This window comes from Pteropus alecto, unplaced genomic scaffold (assembly GCF_000325575.1).
Source record: "Pteropus alecto unplaced genomic scaffold, ASM32557v1 scaffold7, whole genome shotgun sequence".
NCBI classification, from domain to species: domain Eukaryota; kingdom Metazoa; phylum Chordata; class Mammalia; order Chiroptera; family Pteropodidae; genus Pteropus; species Pteropus alecto.
This window is the reverse complement of record NW_006494614.1, coordinates 9,153,595-9,173,154: the sequence shown is the minus strand read 5'-3', so window position 1 is coordinate 9,173,154 and position 19,560 is coordinate 9,153,595. Positions and strand designations below refer to the sequence as shown.

Here is a 19,560-nt window from a genome sequence, read left to right as displayed (position 1 = left end):
CCATGGTCCATGCACTCTCCAGCTGCAACAAAGCTCCAGGCGCCCGGGCTCTCACAATGATCAATTTAACAGAGGTGTCCTTGGAAGAGTGCAGTGTCATCCCCTGGGTTAAATCATAGCTCAGAGAGAGGTATCACTTTGCTAGTGACAAGTGCATCCAAAAAAGAGCACACAAATAATTTCTAAAAAACAACGTACTGGAAATTATTAGAATAAGTTGATAAACTGTGCTACAATCAAGATCACTTGGTGAGCAGCTCCATAACATGCATGGCTGAGTTTATTTGGAGACTCACAAGAAATACCATCCGAAGTTTTTGCTTTTATATGTTAATGTACGTTACCAGACCACATATCACCCCTATCTGTACAATTAGTGTATATGCAGATAAAGAAAATTCATTTTGATGATGGCTTGAGCAGAACATAATTGTGAAAGTGAATGTTACAAATAACCATATCATACATTCTAATAAAAACAAATAGAATTGGCTTCAGAACTATGCCAAATGGTTCCCCATGACTATAGAAGCTGAATATATATGTTCGTAAAATTGTTTTATATATCACTCTTAATATCACTAATATCACAACTTTAAGAGTGCTTCCAAATATAATAAACAGAATAAATATAAACAAATATCTGAAATTTAAACTCTGGCACTGGAAAGGTGGTAAAAACTAAAATGTGAAGAAGAATAAAAATGAATGAAACTAAAAATAAAACAAAATAAAATGCTCAAAAAAAAGAAATGGTATATTTTTCTATCCTAAGTCAACATTTGAAGATTATTATTAAGGCATGAAAATAGTACAATAAGACCTCAGTGAACCAGACCCATTTGAGGACAAAGTTTTTTTGTTTGTTTCAATTTTCTGGTTAATTGACAGCTGGAAAATGCTTTTTGGTGAAAATCTTTTCAAAGCAGTTTCCTTTCCTAATTATAAAACATGTAACCATTCCCAAGTGATTCAGCAGGTCAGTGTCATCAGTTACAAATATCCTCCAGGGTACAGTCATCTTCTGAACCTTTATCTCTGAAAAGGAGAAGTGGAATATGTGTGGTAGGGTTGGGTGTGTGGGAGGGGGTAGGTTTTGAGTGGGGGTGGGAAAGTAGAAGGGTAGTTAATTCAGGGTTCTGGTTAGTTGGGTTCCAGGTACCTAGGCTACCATTAAACATGAATTTGGTGCCCGGAACCAGGGACATCTGATTCCTAGGAAACATGAGAGCCTTAAGGAGAATCCCCAAGGGTCTGTCTTTGTTAGCATTCTCTACCTTATGTGATTCTGTCTGGGTGACTGTTGGTTTGCTGGTCTTCTCTAGGAGAAACATGTGTCAGTGTGCCCATCCAAAAATTATGGTCTCTGAACTCACGGCACTGAATTAATTTTCATTAGATTCTGTATCCATGTTGTTTCAACTCAAGCGTAGGGTGCCGGTAGCTACATGTGGATGTCAAGGAGGAATAAGCACTTACTTTTCTCTTAAACTGGCTGACCTAGATTTTCTTTTCTGTAAAAACCTTCAGTTTCACTTTTTTAAATATCATAGCAGCTCCCAATGGCAAATGACTCTTAAACTTTTGTTGCTTTGCCCTGTTCTCCATCACCTAAGTGAAGGGCGTGGAGAGTTTATTTCTAAGCAGGTTTGGAAAGTTTGAGGTGGGAATGAGGGGACTGATTTTTATTACAATATGTATTGTAATTTTGATGGCTTTATACTACCTCTTCTCTTGGTTATACCATTTCTTTAAGCCAAGTACATACATATGTATGTATATGTACATAATATGCATACACATACATAAATAATCTTGATGTTGTAAGGATAAAGTGGGGTAATTTAGGACAGAGGTTTCTGAGCTTTTTGAAGCTATGGACCTTTATGCACTGCTTTTCAGGAATTACAATCTTGGTCAGAGGCCGGGCCTGAAACTAGTAAAGAAAAGCTGAAGAAAACATGGCTATTAGGTTCCATGAGAATTCACCGATTGTTCTCCAAGATCAGCTTTCTACAAACATAGACTAAAAAGCAAAATTCCCCCAAAGTAGGGCCTGCATGGACTACCTTACTGGGTCCAATACTGCATATTTCTCACAGGGCTGCAGGTCACTCACTAAATTGTTCTGTGATTTATGGTATAGTAATACCCAATACTATAAAGATTTAGTGATGGGGGAATAAATTATACTTCATTTAAAGTATGTAAAACAGGCATTATAATAATTTGAGGCCCTGTTTCAGGAGAACTATATGCTATTAATTTTCTTTCAAAGTTTTCATTTTCTACCAGGCTTCAACCTGGTTCCTGCCTCAATATCTACCATCACTGGTCAAGATCTGTTACACGCCACAGCTATGCGCACAGCTCTGTAATCCCGTGCACGCTGGCACCCTGTACATGGACTCATTTATGAGCAAACATGTCTGATAAAGTGGAGTAACTTCCCTATAGGAGCACAAGTGGGTACATATTCCCTCCATCACAGTGAAGCAGCTTTCTTTTATATGTAAAGGGCATTTTGACAGAGATTACAGTTGTTTATGGCATATTTCCCTGGTAGTTTCTGACAAATGCGTCCTTGCACTGATAGGAAATCCATTCCTAAAACTGAATTAGAGCATTCTGCAAATCCCTCACCCTTGCCCAAAAGCACACCAGGAAAAGTATCGGGAGGTGTGAGGGAGGGACACGGCCATCTATTCTTACTCCGCCCTCACAAACAATAACATCCCCACCAAGCACTAGTTGGTTACTCTGCATAGTATTCCTGGAATGAAAGTGAGCTCTGGTATTCAGTATTTTTCACTGTGGTAAATATCATTTTATCATTTTAGTAATTTTTAAGAGTACAGTTCAATGGCATTCAGTACATTCCATTGCTATGCAACCATCACCACCATCCATCTCCAGAACTTCTTCATCTTCCCAAAGTGAACTCTGTACCCATTAAACACTAACTTCCCATTCTTCTCTCTTCCTAGCCCCTGGCAACTATTATTCTACTTTCTGACTATGAATTTGATTGTTCTATATCTCAAATAAGTGGGTTCATACAGTATTTGTCTTTTTGTGTCTGCCTTATTTCACTTCGTATTTTCAAGGTTCATTCATGTTGCAGTATATCAGAATTTCATTTTTTAATGTGGAATAATATTCCATTGTATGTACAGACTAAAATTTCTGTATCCATTCATTGGTTGATAGGTATGTGGGTTTTCCCACCTTTTGACATTGTGAATAATGCTGCTATAAACATGAGGTGTACAAATATCTATTCAGGTCCCCGCTTTCATTTCTTTTAGATATAGACCCAGAAGTGGAATTGCTGGATCATGTGGTAATTCTATGTTTAATTTTTTGAGGAACCGTCATACTTTTTGATATTCAGGGTTTTTTAATAATAAACTTTATTTTAGTGCAGTTTTAGGTTCACGGCTAAATTAAAGAGAAAACAGATGGTTCCCACATACCCTGGTCCACACACATGCATGGTATTTTATAAAGTTGCTGTAAGTACTAGGTGATCTGAGCGCTTTGCCTGAGGGCGCGGGAAGTGATCCAGGCAGGCTGACCCAGGTTGGGCAGGAGCTTGAAGCTCTAATTACCTAAGGTATCTCAGAAGGCTTCTTACCCCTCAGGACTGTGGTTATGAAACTGACTGACATAAAAGGTCATCCTACAGAAACACCTGATATGTAGACGTGGATACTCACAGAAGCCAAAGCAAGAGTGAGATTAAGGAGCATCTGATCTGACCCACTTCTTTCACTTCATGGTGAAGATGCTTCATAAACTGGAAACCTTCCATCCAAGAATGCTGTGCAGAATAACTAATTAGTGCTTGACAGAGATGTTTCAGTTTGTGAGGGTAGAGTAATAATAGATAATTACATCACTCACAACTCTGTCAGTCCTGATACCAATGCCATTAGCCTCTGCGCAGCTCCCAGAAGTTAGCTCTGGAATAATTCCTTTAGAACTTTTTCAGTTCAGCACCTATCACTTTTTTGGTCTTATTTTTCTGACTTTGTGATTTTTATTTTAAACACATGCAATTAATCTATTGCCCGGATTTTGGGCTCTGCTAATATTTAGGAAATAGATATCCTCCTTCATTACACATCTGCTTGGGAATTGCTTTAACAGTGATTATTCTCAATTCTATGGAGTTGTAATAAAAGCACTCTAAGTTGTAAGTGCTACTTTGAATGATAACATTGACCACATCCAAGTAAAATGTTATAAATCATTGGGCTTATCCACAGATTTAAAATGCTCAGGAGTTTCTCAAACATTTTCTGGACAGCATCACTCATACTATTTTTACACTCACACTGACTCAATGAAACAAAAAAAATTCCTACAGTGAAAGCTTAGAAATACACAAAATGCATATATATTCACAGACTTATATGTACATTTACATGAATGCTCACGTATATCCAAGTGCGTATTTGTTGAGCCAAACTCTTCTACTTATTTCTATTAATCAACATGGAATAAATGACTCTTATCCTTAGTAGAGAGGTGACTGGCTTGATCCAAAGCTAAAACAATAGCATGTTGATCCTCAAAATACGTCAGTCCTGAGAATTTAAAACCCCACAAAAACCTGGACTTGCTGACTTGGTCTGTTTGTTAAAAATGCCTCCTTTCCCACATGTGTTTTGTAAAATCAAGTCACATTTTAAGTGTATGAGGGGAAGGACAGTATGATGATTCACTCTGAAAGGGAGCAGTGTGTTTCCAACCTGGGAAAAACAAAGATTTTCCTTTTTGAGTGTGTCTAAAAGTACGATGAGCACACTTGCAAAAGGACTAGAGCTGTCATTTTAGCCTAATAACAGCACTGTTAGTCATACCTGCTGAAAACAAAGGGCAATCAATGACTGGTACCAGCAGATCTGGAGTAAAGCTGACAGATAATGACATCTATTTGGATGGACTTTCAAATGTAATGGTGATGAGAGGACCTTAAAATTCTCTTTTCTGAGAGATGAGTCAATGTACCAAGTGAAGCACTAAATATCTTAATTCAGTGATGTTTAAGTAATATTTAATACACTTTTCTACTTTTAACACTCCTCTTTTCAGTCACACTTGAGCTAAACCAGTGATTCTCAAAGTGGGGTCCCTGGACCAGCTCTATCAGCATCACCTGGACATTTGCTAGAAAAGCAAGTTCCCAGCTCACCCCAGATCTACTGACTTAGGAATTCTGGACAGGAGGCCCAGCAAACTGTAATTTAATAAGCCCTCCAGATGATTCTGATGCAAGCTTCAAGTTTAAGAATCACTGAGTTAAGGCACCATCAACATGCAGAATCTAACCCAGCTCCCTTCTTCAGTTATAATTTTCAAGATATTTTGTTAAAAGAAAAGTTATTTGTGTGTGCTTAGGCTATATGTTATTATCACCTAAGAAAATTCTTACCATTGTTGGTTTGAGAAAAGAATCCTTAATCAAAACTTACATGTAATTTTTCCAGGTCCTGTGCTGGCTTGGAGTCTTAGGATGCAGGGAACCGGGCGAAGGGAGAGATGAGAAGGCTACAGCAATCCATTCAGACATGGACCCCAAAGCTTTGTGGGGCAACCTTGTGACGGGTTAGTGAGTGTCCACCTGATTGGGGAGGAAGAGTTGTCATTAGCAGTAGCAGAGTAAACCACACCTGTTAAATGTTCCCCCTCCCTCCTACTCTCCTGCTTCACCCTTCCCCCTGCTGTTACGACCTCAGAACGATCTTACTGTGCCTCTGGCTGTGTACCTCTTGATCTGTCCACATAAACACAACATGATAAAACAGTCCATGGTATTAATGCCTGGGCTCCACCCTGGTGGAAGCCATTATTTATTGAGTATTTCCTTTACGTGAGCATCCATCGCTCACTGGGTGCTCTCCCGAACCCAAAAGCAGTTAGGAGACAGGCCAATCAGTTTCTCCTTCTCTATTTCTTCTCATGAATGTTTTCTTTCAACAAATCAGAACACTTTGGTTTAAAAGACACATGTGGCTTTAGTAACAAGACGACACAGGAAGCAAGTCAAGAAAAAAAGTCGAGAATTTTGACTGAAATGAGATAATTCTATGATATCTCAAATGTTTGTTTTTAAACTAATAATACATTCTTTTTTTTCTGATGCTAAATTAATGCATGCCTATTATAGAACATTTTGGAAAATATGGAAAAGCATAAAGATCAACTGTAACTAACCTTGACTCTGATAAAACACTGATGATATTTTGTTGTATAGGTCCATAACCTCTTAACTAAAACTATTGGGCTAAATATGTTTCAGAATTTTGAACTTTTTGGATTTTAGAGAGTGTGACGATGCAACTACCACTTATCACGTAATACTCCATCAGAGTCTGGAGCAGTACTCCATAAACACATTAAATATTTTTTTGGCAAAACAGATGTACATTCCTATTAAGTCACACAAAACAGAGCCTCGCATTAATTCAGATCAGGTTTTCCCACCAAAGAAGTTAGCAAAAAATCCTTTTGATTTTTGAAAACTTTTGGATTCAGAATTGGGGATGAAGGATTATAGACCAGGATTCTCTTTTCATATACACAAAAATACTTCAAGTTTTGTTTTCACTTTTTCATTCAATGTAAAAAAAAGTGAGCATTTTCCTGTTATTAATTTTTTTGATGTGCTTTTCTATGTCTATGTAATATTACATCCCACAGAAAAGAGTTTTATTTATTTAGCTATTTCTCTCATTTTTGGAATTATATATTGTTTTCTTTTTTGGTTTGCTTGTTATTGCAAATAACACTTTGGGAGATATGTATGGATATCAGATTGTCTGAATTCTGAATATTTGCTCAGGTAGATTCCTAGAAAAGGAATTATTGGGTAAAATGGTATGAATTTTGATGACTTTCCAGAAAAGTTGTACCAATTTAAACTCTTGCCACAGCCTAAGTTTAATTGCCCACTTTATCAAAGGTACACAAAAAAATACACTTGCACCTCACTTATCTTAACAAAGTTCTAATCAGTGACAACCAATACTTAGATATTATTATTTTTCTTAAACAGAAGATAGTGAACAGCTCACTGTTTTTCACATAACAAGTGAGAGACAAGATTAATGTAAGTTTTCTATCAAATTGAACCTCATAAGACCATACTGAATCACATCTGGGCAATGGAGGAGTTGCCATGTATCCATGGGGTCTTCACTTGGAAAAGAGTATGAGGGGATATGGAAATTATTCACACACCATCATGAGAAGAGTGGCAGTCAGCTGCCGATTATCTGTGGGCTAATAAGGTCTGCTTCTGGACTACTGAGGTCTGGAGTTTCCCTTCCTTTTGGTGTTTTCCTATTTCTTGGACATTTCACTGCTTTTCAGCATGGCCATCAGAGAGCAGGAAGAGATGTGAAGACAAAATCAAATCAGACAGGCGAATAACAACGGCTAGCCCTCCTGAGCGCTTACAATGTGTCAGCTCTGGTGCTGGTGCCCTGTATGCATTACTTTATTTAATGCCAAGTGCACTGGTATAAAAACTGGTAGCTGTGAAGTTTGAAAGTATTAGCATGCTCATCAGTCCCTCTTCTATCCTAATACCTTTGGAGGAATTAGAGGTTTGGAATTTCAATCATCTATTCAAGTCTAGTATTTTGAATGACTCCAAGATACTTCAATGACTTGATGACTCCAAGTCTGGCTATAAATCATAAACTTCACCTTCATGCTTTTTTTTTTTTTTTTTGGTCAGCATCCTCCATAGCATCTACACAAAGGAGGGAAAATGGCATAAATAACATCCAAGAAAATCTAGATAATAGTAAATACTTTGAAGGTCCTACATTGACAGGATGGAGGCTATATCTCAGAGTACAATAGAGAGTTGAGAATCTCAATTGCTGTGTATAACACAAAACGGTATATAGGGAGAAAATATGAAGACGTATACATAATAAACATTTAAAAAAACAAGCAAACATACAAACACATTCTTTCCAAATGTAACTATAAATTAGTACTAATAAATCAGGGCTCACAACCCTAAGTTCCTTTACATTTACAGCTTCTTCTAATAAACCTTCTCTTTTACCTTTATATATACTTAACCTTACAGGATAACTGGTGTAGAGAATGCCACAATCTTTATAAGCTAATATAAGAAAACTGAAGAGATATTTATTTTGTATATGAAATGAAATATCCTCTTTCCTTTATCTATAAACTCAATTTCTGCATAGTAGAACATAGTATATACTATAAAATGACTAAGGTAGAGAGAGAGAAAGAGAGATGCGAAAATTTTTCAATTTTATTTTTGGGAATGAGTTAAATTGATCTTCTCTACAATCTTATCGAAAAGTAAGGAATGTTTCGATCAAAATTATCTAAAGACCAAAAGACTATCAAGTAGAATGGCTTCTAAATGATTTGCCTTTGCCTCGATCAGATGCATGGTTTATTTTCTAAGTACACCAGGGCTACAGAGTGTGAAAAATAAAGTGGGAATAAAGGAAATGACCCCTCAAAGAACATACTTCGTTTTTTTCCAAAGGGCCTAATTGCTTGGGGTGATGGGGAATACAAAAAAATAAACCACCAGTAATAGAGAAATGATTTCCAGAAGCTTTTTAGATATTCAAACTGTAAAACTAGCATTTCTAAAGCTAATTACGAATTTGGAGTCTCTCATCTTAAAAATATACTTTGAAGCGGCCCACTTCTGTTTGAATGCTAAACCAAAGTCTGTGCAATTGGCACATTATCAAAGCAAAAAAAAAAAAAAAAAAGCATCACTTGAACAAAGTTACCACTTTCAATGTCACTACTAAATCTTTAACTGCAAAATACCACAAGCTAAAAACTAGTAATGCCATGTGGTTATGTTATCTCAGGTTTATAAGAGTTTATAGTTTCCCAAGCCCTAAGAGACTTAGACCTCAGCTACTCACAGCAGCTTTGTTATCTTGGGCAGGTCATTCACTGTCTCTAAGTCTAATACCGTTCACAGATTCTTGTGAGGATTAAATGAGAACACACACAGGAGAATTTCTGCAAACTGTAAGACAAACATAAAATGTTGGGTATCATTATTCTTTTTACTAACAACTGTGTGAGGCATAAAGATATTAATCCTCATTTCATAGTTAAGGAAACTGAGAACAGGAAGATACAGCAAAAAAAAAAAATCCCCCAAACAAAAAACAACCAAGTTAGGAGATTTGAGTTTTATCTCTGAATTAGCCACAAACTGACTAAGTGATTCTCTGTGACTTGATTTCTGCAATAAATTAAGGGGGTTAGATGAGAGGGTTTTAAGGTCTTCTTGAGGCCAGTGGTTCTGTGATCTGTGAGTTGGCCCCAGTAGGGATGGGGCAGCCTTAAGACAAACTCTTAGGGAGCAGTCCCTCCTGAAGGCCAAGCCACTGTGAGGCCCAAGGGAGCACCCACCAATCTGAGACCTGTAGTGCTGGGGCAGGGTGCTTGAGCAGCCTCCTACCCCCAGCGATGGGACAGGGATTAACTAACTCATTTTGCTTGATTGAGGGGAGGTTGGGGGCATCCTATGTAAATAGCCAGGGCTGCTGGGGCATAGGGAGGAGGCACTGGAGGAGCTTGAAACAGCAGCTCTTTATTATTTCCCTACTCTAACAATTGGCATAGCCAAGTAAGTATATACTACCGGAATGTCGATGAGACTTAGAGCCCCATGGTTGTTTGGCTATCCGTTTCAAAGAGACAGCCACCTCTGTGGGCCACCCACCTTTCTTGACTGAGTTCCTACAATGCTGGGGAAGATATGTAAAAGGGCTACTTTTCGTAGTATGAGTATACATCATGGTCACATGGGAATTTCACTTTAAAAAGACTGGAGCCACTAACTTAGGCCTCCACTAATGATATTCTATCAGTGCTGTCTAATAATCCTTTTGTGATGAGGAAAATGTTCAATATCTGTGCTGTCCAATATGGCAGCCGCCAGCCACATATGGCTATTGAGCACTTAAAAGGTGCCTAGTGTGACCGAAGAACTGAATTTTAAACTTTAATCAGTTAATTTAAATTCTAATAGCCACATGTGGTCAGTAATTACCTTATTGGACAGGGTGGCTCTATCTAGGCGGCCTCACATACTAGTTTTCTTGGATGTATTACAGACCCAAGAACCCCATAGGGCAATACCCAGTCATTCATTCAAGAAGCATTTACTGACTCTTCCTGGGTGCTGGGCACCATTTAGGCATCGCAAATCAATGGCGAAGAAGAGAGCCATGGACACTTTTTTGTCCTCGTGGCATTTCTCAGCTCTATCGATTTCCAATGACCTCACAAAGCCTTGAAGTGGTTTGCCAGACCGCTCTTAGGGAAAAGTGGGTGAGGAGATATGGTAATGCTACACTAAGCACGAAAGCACTGCTTTTTCATTTCTTCATATTTACTGTTAGAGAAGCTGGGGGAAAGTTTAAAAAAGAGATAGTTGAATGGTTACTATTCATTCACTTACAAGTAAAGTAACATATCTCAGATATGAGAAATTATCTGTAAGTGATTTACTCTTGTACAAGCTTAAATTTACTTAAAAGAAAAAGTCAGTGGGACCTGCATTCTTAAGCTCAGAAAAAGTAAATGGCATTTAATTACAGCAACAGTTATAAAAAGTATAAGTGGGTCTCCAGCTGCAAGCAGTGGGCAAAGGAACGTTTATACCAATTAGCTGTGAAATGATCAGGTTTTCTAGAAGGTACTTCTTGTATAAGTAAGGCTGATTGCATTCTTTATCCCTTCAACTCAACTCTTAGCTAAGATTTTCTTACTGGCTTAATGGGATTTGATGAGCAAAGCCCTATTTGCTTTTCCCCAGGAAACTACAGGTGGAGGCATTTTTATCTACATCACAAATCTATTAGCAACAACATAATTTCTGAGAAACATAAAGGGGGTTTGGTTTAATGCTTTTCCAATTTCCAATATTGCTTCCCTTCCCAAGAACTCCTGCTGTCAGTTCTCTTCTATCAGTTCTTCTACCATACTAGGATTTAGAGTAATACAGAGCAAAGAAGACAAAATTTTCAGAATCGTTCCATGCTTTGAATCTGAATCCAGGTTTGCTTAAATTTAAAAGGGCAGGGACATCACGTTCTAGGATATAGTGTTTTTAAAGCTAATTTTCTCCATCGTATTTATATTATCACTTGAGGTGAAAGATTCACCAAGCAAAACAAGCTGATTTTGCTCAGCGGTCCCAATAAGGTTGTCCTCGGATGACACGATAGCTTCAAAATGCCACTCTGGTCTCCTTGCCCAAAGTCACACTATTGATTTTTAGGGCTAATAAATGACCCTTGTACATCTACCTACCTACACACACACACGCACACACACACACACACAGTCACTTTTTTTCCTCTAGATCAAGTAGAAAAATAAACTACAGTGGTCAGAAAACAAAATAAGCGTTCAAAACTTACTTCCAAAAATACAAATTGCACTTAGAGACTATCAACTGCTAGAAAAGGTCAAATCTCAGATGTTCAACTGGTCTCATGCTGTACAGGACTATTACTAAAAATTTGGTGACAGCTTTAGCAGTACATACACATGCTAGCTGTACGTGGTCCTGGAGTCTTTATTCACATTCAGAAACACTAAGTGGCATAGTCATACACCGTTCTATGGCCGGAGGGCTTTAAAATGAAAGAGGTCAACTGATGTTATTTTTTTGGAAATTAGAGAGATGGATTTTTTTAAAATCTACATTTCAAACAGAATTTTAATAGTCACTTGTATAAGGCAGAGGCCTTTGAATCACAGTCTTGTGGCTTTTGTGTTTTGTTCTACTGGCATGGGAAGGTGATGCAAGGAAATGTGCTTTTTTTTTTTTTCTGCAACAGAGAAAGAACTGGGGAGGAGACTCAGCCATTTCAGACAGGATGGAGAAGATTAAGATAAAACATCTCTGAAAGTTTCCACTTACACATTTCAGGCACTGGGACCAAGTTATTCTAGTTGGAGAACCACAGCTAGAAAATTCACTTCTTTGATATTCAAAGTGTTTAAGTTCCCAAAATATAGTGGAGAGCTTATTCAGATATTTCACCTCTATCATAACAGGATGATGCAATCAGAACTACTCGCCACCGATAACTCAGAAAAGAAAAAGCTAAAAAGAAACAAGTGTTGAAAATACATAACCTGAAGTAATTTTGAGGTTTCTGTAGATTGTATATTACAAAAAACAAAAAAGATAGAATACTGGTCTGCATTTATACATAGTAATAATAATAATTTCCATTAACTGAAACTTCTATGTGCTAGGAACTGTGCTAGGAATTTTACAGATATTATTAGAGTCTGTCTGGTGGATGAGAAAACTATGGCTCAGAGAGGCAAAGTGCCTTGCCTACGGTCACACTGGTGTAAAGGGGATGACATGCAACTGAATCCACGCTTGCATGACTCTAAAAGCCACCCTTTTGCTATGCAACGCTGCCATCCACTACAGTTTGGGAGACTACATCCCTCTCCCCAGAGGAAATGTGACCTCTTTTACATATGCTACCAGTAAAATGTCGAAGTAAAGTGATAAAGCTTCGGGTCCTACAATAATTTAATTATTTGTATAAAAAGAGTTGATTAGCTTGTTAGTACTAAAATGGTTATACTTTACATAATATAATAATTTTTTTTTTCTTTTTGCAGTTTCTTAGAAAAAGTACTATCAGGTATCTTTTAAAAAGATGACCCTGATTATTCTCTGAAGGCAAACTGTAAGTCACGGGATGTGGCAGTGAAAGCAGTGCATCAGGTGTCTCATGTCTGGGTCCCAGTCTTTGAAGAGCATCACCATCCCTGGCAATGCCCAAGCAGAAAATGCCTGAAGCAGGTTCTGATGTGGCAGTTTTTTCCAAAATACCATATTTTCCATCCTTATGTCAAAGATCATCCATGAAATCATACAGACAGTGACTAATTTAATTTGTAGGAGTATAGATAAGCATGCATTATAGGCAGTCCCTGTCAACTCAGTGAAAGACAGTTTCTTGAAAACTTGGATGGGCATCAATAGTGCCTTGACTCCTCCCAGGTTCAACACTTGGTCTGGGCTGTCTTCCTCCTGAAGGCTCTCTGCCTCCTTCTCCATATCTGACAACTTTGTCTCTCCCTGCGCTTCACCCATCAGCCAGAAAACCTGCCAATTCTGGGGAGCCACACATGCCTGCCAGCCTTATCTGCCAGAGGCAGGTGCCCACTGACTTCCAGGCTGCACTGGTGCGGGTGCCCAGTTGGTCTCAGACAAGGCAGGGTGCTGCTGGGTTGTCCTCATGTGAGGCTGGTGGGGTCCACATAGAGCTGACCACTGCAGCAGAGGCGATGGCTGCAAGTCTGGCCTAGGACCTTGAAGACAGGTGAGGCATGTAGTGCCTAAGTGGTGGGGATGCACCATCTCAGGGAAAGGCATTACCACTGACCCAGTTATTCCAGCCAAACCCTAGGAGTTATGTTTGATTCTTCTCTCTCCCTCACTTCTAACATCTAATTCATCAGCAAGTATCTTCAACTTAGGTCTCTAATCTGTCTACTCCATCTCTATTACCAACACCATCATTTCTCACCTGGCCCACGGCTACTGTCATAGTAACGGACTTTTCTGTTTTCAATTCTTTCTTGGCATCAAGGGTCCCCAAGACACTCCAGGTCTGCTGATTCGCAAGGAGACTCACGGGACCTAACGTGTATGAAAGGTTTTATTCGATGAACTGTAACCCACTAAAAGTTTATTTTCTGTCTTTTCCTTTAATCTTTTTTGTTCTCTTGGCTAAGATTTATTACAGCCAGATCTCTTCTGCTCCCAGTTTGAACCTGGACTGGAGACTCTGGCCATACACCTGTCCTCACCCTTCCCTCCAGCTGCCATCTCCCCACAAGACTTCTCTCACACAGGCTCTGCTTCCTGCTGCTTCTTCCTCGCATGACAAACTCAGCTTCTCTCTTTGGATTTACAGTCTCCACGTTCTTGCCACCATCTGCCTTGTATAAAAATCAATCATGCTTAATCTTGCTGTGGTCACGTACCCTTCAAAGAATCTGAGGCTATGGCCCTGAATCTCACTGTACCCTCAACCGCGTGGTACCATCAGGGTCTTCCTGCAGTCCCTCACCCAGCCTGACATCCACTGCCAGGATCCTTCTTGTTCCAGTCCTCTGTCTCGAGTCACCTCAACATTCTCTCCTTTCCATTCCCATTTCCAAGCTCATGGCTCACTCTTAGCAGGCTGAGGCAGAGAAAGAATGGGGAGCAGAGGAGAGCGAGCATCTGAACCGGCAGAAATTGCTGTGTGTACACTTGTGGGGGGTGGGTGGGGGGGGCGCTGTGTTTGTCCATATGGAATGTATACTGCTCTGCAGACCTTAATTTTTTTTTTTTCATAAACCACGGATCAGCAGAGTTGAAAAGGATCTTAGAGACCATTTTACTAATAAGGACACTGAGATGTGAGGAGAGGAAGGAAGAAAGGAGAAAGTATCATTTATTGAAGGCTTATCATCTGCTTTGGATACATGGTCCCAGGTCCCATAGCCAGCACGTGGCAGAGTTGGGACCACACAGTACTTAAATGAGCATTTTCATCCCACACAAGTTTTTTGCTTGTTACTTACATATTCATATCGCACAGAGGAAAGAGTTTGACATTTAACATATAAAGACACTTGAAATTCCCATCTCAAAAGGCAAATGGTTTTTCCCTCTGTATTATCCAATACATTTTTTTAATTGTGGTAAAATATGCAAAACATAAAATTTATTATTTTAAACATCTTTAAGTGTACAGCTGAGTGGAATTAAACGCATTCACTTTGTTTTGCAACCATCATTACTACCCAATCCAACACATTTTTAAGTATTTTCTGAATAGTAAATTCAAAATAATATTGAAAGGACACCCCCCCGCCCCCTGCCGAAAAAAAACTGAAGGGAAAGACAGGTAGAAAATAAACTTTTGTGGGGGTTACATTTTATCTAACAAAACCTTTCATACACATTATGTTCTCTGTGACATATTCTCCGTTATTCTCCTACTCTTGAAACTGGAACCGTGAGAATGCTTGCTGCTGGTGAAAAGGTAGCTTTTGTTGTTTCTCCAGGAACTGTATTATTGTATCCACTTACAAAAATGTTACGGAACCCAGGACAACACAACCTTCCACATCTCCTCCATAAAAGGACAAGTTAAACAGTATTTCTTGGAAAGATAGGCATTTACCAGTGCACTGTGTCTGGATGGAGCTGTCTCCGCCACTTCTTTTATTTAAGCAGGGTTTAAAAGTGTTGGCACAGAGCACAAAGAACGTCCCTTAGCTATTCAGCATTTCGTTCAACTCCACGATATATTTAGCAAGATTTCTTTTTTTCCCCCCTTCCTTTTTCAGTTTAATGACCTCAAATGTACCAACATCCTGTCTTACCTAATCCCCTAACAAGTTCTATCAAATGCCAGGACAGACTCAGACAGCACTGCAGGCAGTGAGATCATTCGCTAAGAATTCATTTTTATTCCAAAAATTAGGAGTGCCAGACCATTTAACACAATCTATCACACAGCCAGAAAATTAGCTTGGCACTTGGAAGGAAACAATTAAATTCATTTTTAAAAACCTTTCTTTAACAACCTGATAACTCTCCCCCAGAAAAAGATGCTTATACACAAAAACTTTCAACATAATGGGAAGGGTTCAAGGATCCTTAGAAGCCTGTAAATACATGGACCCTGAAGAATACATAAACCCAGGTTAAAATCCCTTGCTGTGAATGAATTCCAACAACAAGAGTTCACTTGTCCATGGGGCCCTATACTGGATCCTGGTCCCTGGACCATCCCAGGGTGATATTCTCTGGTGCCACTTTAGTCTCGGTATGAGAAATGACTTTTCTTGTTTTGGTCAAACTTACTGTCAACATGGTAGCGCCTCTCACCAAGTCAGCTGGCCACTCTTAGAACTCTCGTTTCTCTCGTCAGTCTACGACATATTTGCGCTACCCTGATATTCTTGGGTTCTGTTCTTTATTTTCCTCTCACAGATACAGCTGTTCCCCAACCCCCATCCCACCCCATCACTTTCCTCGTTGGCCTTTCTGGACATTCTTATAATTAAAAAAAAAATTAAACTTGATTTTTTTTCTTTACCATAAAAGTAACAGTCTCCATGTTATATTTAATTCCTTTGCCTTTTCTTCAAAAACACCCTTCAACCTTTCATACTTTTGCCCTTTGGGAATAATCTGCCCACCGCTCTTAGTAGCAGACCCCGCAGTCTCTGTCCAGCCAGGGACAGGGTTTCTCCTCAAGTGGCAGTGTGCTGCAGTGGGAGGAGAATAAGCCTGAAGTCAGACAGATCCTGGTGCCGTCTGAAGTTACTAGCTGACTAATTTTGGTCAACTAATTTAAATGAAAGCTCAACTTCCTCATATAAAAAAAGACAGGAATGATAATACCAACCGACAGAGTTTTCTTTTTTCTTTTTTTTTAAGGATGATTGAATGAGCTGATGTATGCACAGTTCCTGAGACACAGAAGGTGCCTAGTAAATGGTGGTTTCCACTCTGTGGCCCCTCTAACTCTTCATTTATGGATTCAGCATACATTCTGCATTTTAGAAGCAACCCTAGCTACTGTCTATTAGGTAGTCAGGACCATTAATACCTGGAGTCTTAAGTATGCACCGGAGATATAATTCACGTACCATAAAATTCAATAGTTTTTAGTATATTCACAGAGTTGTGCAACTATCACCACGATCTAATTTCAGAATATCTTCATTACCCGCCCCCCTCCCCCCCGACACAACAAAACCCATACGCATTACCAGTTACTCTTCGTTTCCCCCTCCCTCAGCCCTTGGCAATCACTAACCTATTTTATGTCCTATGGATTTGCCTGTTCTGCATATTTCATATAAATGGAATCATATACTATGTGTCCTTTTCTATCTAGCTTCTTTCACTTCACATAATGTTTTCAAGGTTCGTCCATGTTGTATTATATATCAATACTTCATTTCTTTTTATGGCTGAATAATAATCCATTGTATGTATACCATATTCTGTTTATCCATTCATCAGCTGATGAACATTTGGGTTGTTTCCACGTTTTGGCTATTACGAATGAAGCTGCTATGACCATTTAAGTACAGTTGGTATATGTGGACATATGCTTTAACTCACTTGACTATACTGTATATTTAGGAGTTGAATTGCTGGGTGTGATGACTAATTTTATGTATCAACTTGGCTAGACCAGGATACCCAGACATTGATCAAACATGTCTGAATGTTGCTGTGAATGTATTTTTTACATCAGATTAACATTTATATCAGTAGATCTGAGTAAAGCAGATTACCCTCGACTGCGTCTACTGCGTGGGTGGACCTTATCCAATCAGTTGAAGACCTTAAAAAAAGAAGACTGACCTTTCCCAAGAAAGAAGGAATTCTGCCTTTGGACTTCACCTGAAACATCTGCTCTTCCCTGGGTCTTTAGCCTTGCTGGCTTACGCTGCAGATACTGGACTTGCCAGTCTTCATAACTGCTTGAGACAATTCCTTAAAATGAATCTCTCTTTCTGTATATATATTCACATCCTATTGGTTCTGTTTCTCTGAAGAAATCTGATCAATATACTGGGTCATGTGGTAACTCTAAAACATTTTTAGAAACTGCCAAAACCATTTTCCCAAATGGATGTACTATGTTATAGTCCCACCAACAATGCATAAGGGTTCAGATTACTCCACATTCTTACCAACACTTATTACTATCTTTTTGTCTTTAGCCATCCTAGTGGGGATAAAGTGGAATGTAACTGTAGTTTGGATTTGCATTTCCCTAATGACTAATGATGCTGAGCACCTTTTCATGCACTTTTTGGTCTTTTGTATATCTTTTTTGGAGAAATGCTTATTTTAATCCTTTGCCTGTTATTTAATTGAATTGTCTTTTGACTGCTGAATTGTAAGAATTCTTTATGTATTCTGCATACAAATCCTTGATCTGATGCATGATTTACAAATATCTCCTCCCATTCTGTGGGTTAACTTTTCATTTTCTTAATGGTTTCCTTTGAAGCATAGAAGTTTTTAATTTTATGAAGTTCCATTTTTCTATTTTTTATTTTGTGTCTTCTACTTTTGGTGTCATATCTAAAAAACCAGTGCCTAATCCAAAGTCATAAAGATTTATTCCTATGTTTCTTCTAACAGTTTTATAGTTTTAGCTCTTACATTTAGTATTATGATCCATTTGTAGTAAAATTTTTGTATATAGTGTAAGGTAGGGGTCCAATTTCATTCCTTTGTATGTGAATATCCAGTTATCCTAGCACCAATTGTCGAAAAGACCATTTTCCCCCATCAAACCATTCTGGCACCATTGCTGAAAAATTGTGACTACAAACATTTATTTCTGGGCTCTCAATTCTATTCCATGGTCTATCCTATGGCTATAGTACCCTGTTTTCAAAACTTTATAGTATATTTTCAAATCAGAAAGTGTGACTTCTCCAGCTTTGTTCAAGATGATTTACTATTCTGGGTCCCTTGCATTTTCATATGAATTTTGAAATTAGCCTGTCGATTTCTACAGAAAAGCTAGCTGGGATTTTGATAGGGATTGTGTTGAATATGTATGTTGATCAGTTTAATGATACTGTCATCTTAACAATAATGCCTTCCAATCTATTGGATGTCTTTCCATTTATTTAGGTCTTTTTAATTTCTTGCCATAGTGTTCTATAGTTTTCAGTGTACATGTCTTATGTTTTTGTTAAATTTATTAATTTCACTTTTTGATGCTATTGTAAACGGAGTTTTCTTAATTTCATTTCAGACTGTTTCACTGCTAGTGTAGAGATAAAATTGATGTTTGTATATTGACCTTTTATCTTGCAACCTTGAGGAACTTGTTTGTTCTAACAGTGTGTGCATGTGTGTGTGTGTGTGTGTGTGTGTGTGTGTGTGTGTTGTGGATTGGTATCTTAAGTATTTTTAAGTTTCTAAAGCACATGTAGACCCCAGCCCATAAACCCAGCAATTGAACTGCACTGCAAATATCAAGAGCCTATACTACTAGTTCTCTAGTGATGGGTGATAGTCATAGGTCATACTTCTGGGCCACAGTCTTAGTGTTATTCCTACTCTCGCTGACAGCCCACACAATGATTCGAAGAGATGAGTTTGTGAGACTTGAACCTATTTTCCATAGAAGTAGTGTTATAAAGATAGGTCAAGTTCTCAGCCCATCCTCTTAGGTCTACTTAAATGGGCATCATTAGGTAAGGATGGCACAGGGTCTGGCCTCATCATTCTTAAAGTAACAGAATTTAAAGTTTTATTTCTACAGGAGAACATATCTTAAAAGAGTTGTGAACTTTTCTATCAGCAAAGACTTCTTATGGGTTTTCACGTAAACTCTTCTCCTTATGTACATCTTTCCACTCTGGATAGACTCTCAGTGTACACTACTTTGAGGGACAGTGGTGGTTATTTTCACAAAAGCTACTACATTCACA

General features: G+C 38.5%; 1 protein-coding gene across 1 annotated transcript in view; it reads right to left on the bottom strand.

The window, feature by feature from the left end:
• Positions 1 to 19,560, bottom strand: part of BACH2 (BTB domain and CNC homolog 2) — a 309,638-nt gene that overhangs the window by 130,499 nt on the left and 159,579 nt on the right. The window contains exon 3 of the mRNA XM_025042865.1: positions 5,481 to 5,629. The gene's annotated coding sequence lies outside the window, so the exon portion shown is untranslated. The remainder of the gene's footprint in view (positions 1 to 5,480; positions 5,630 to 19,560) is intronic.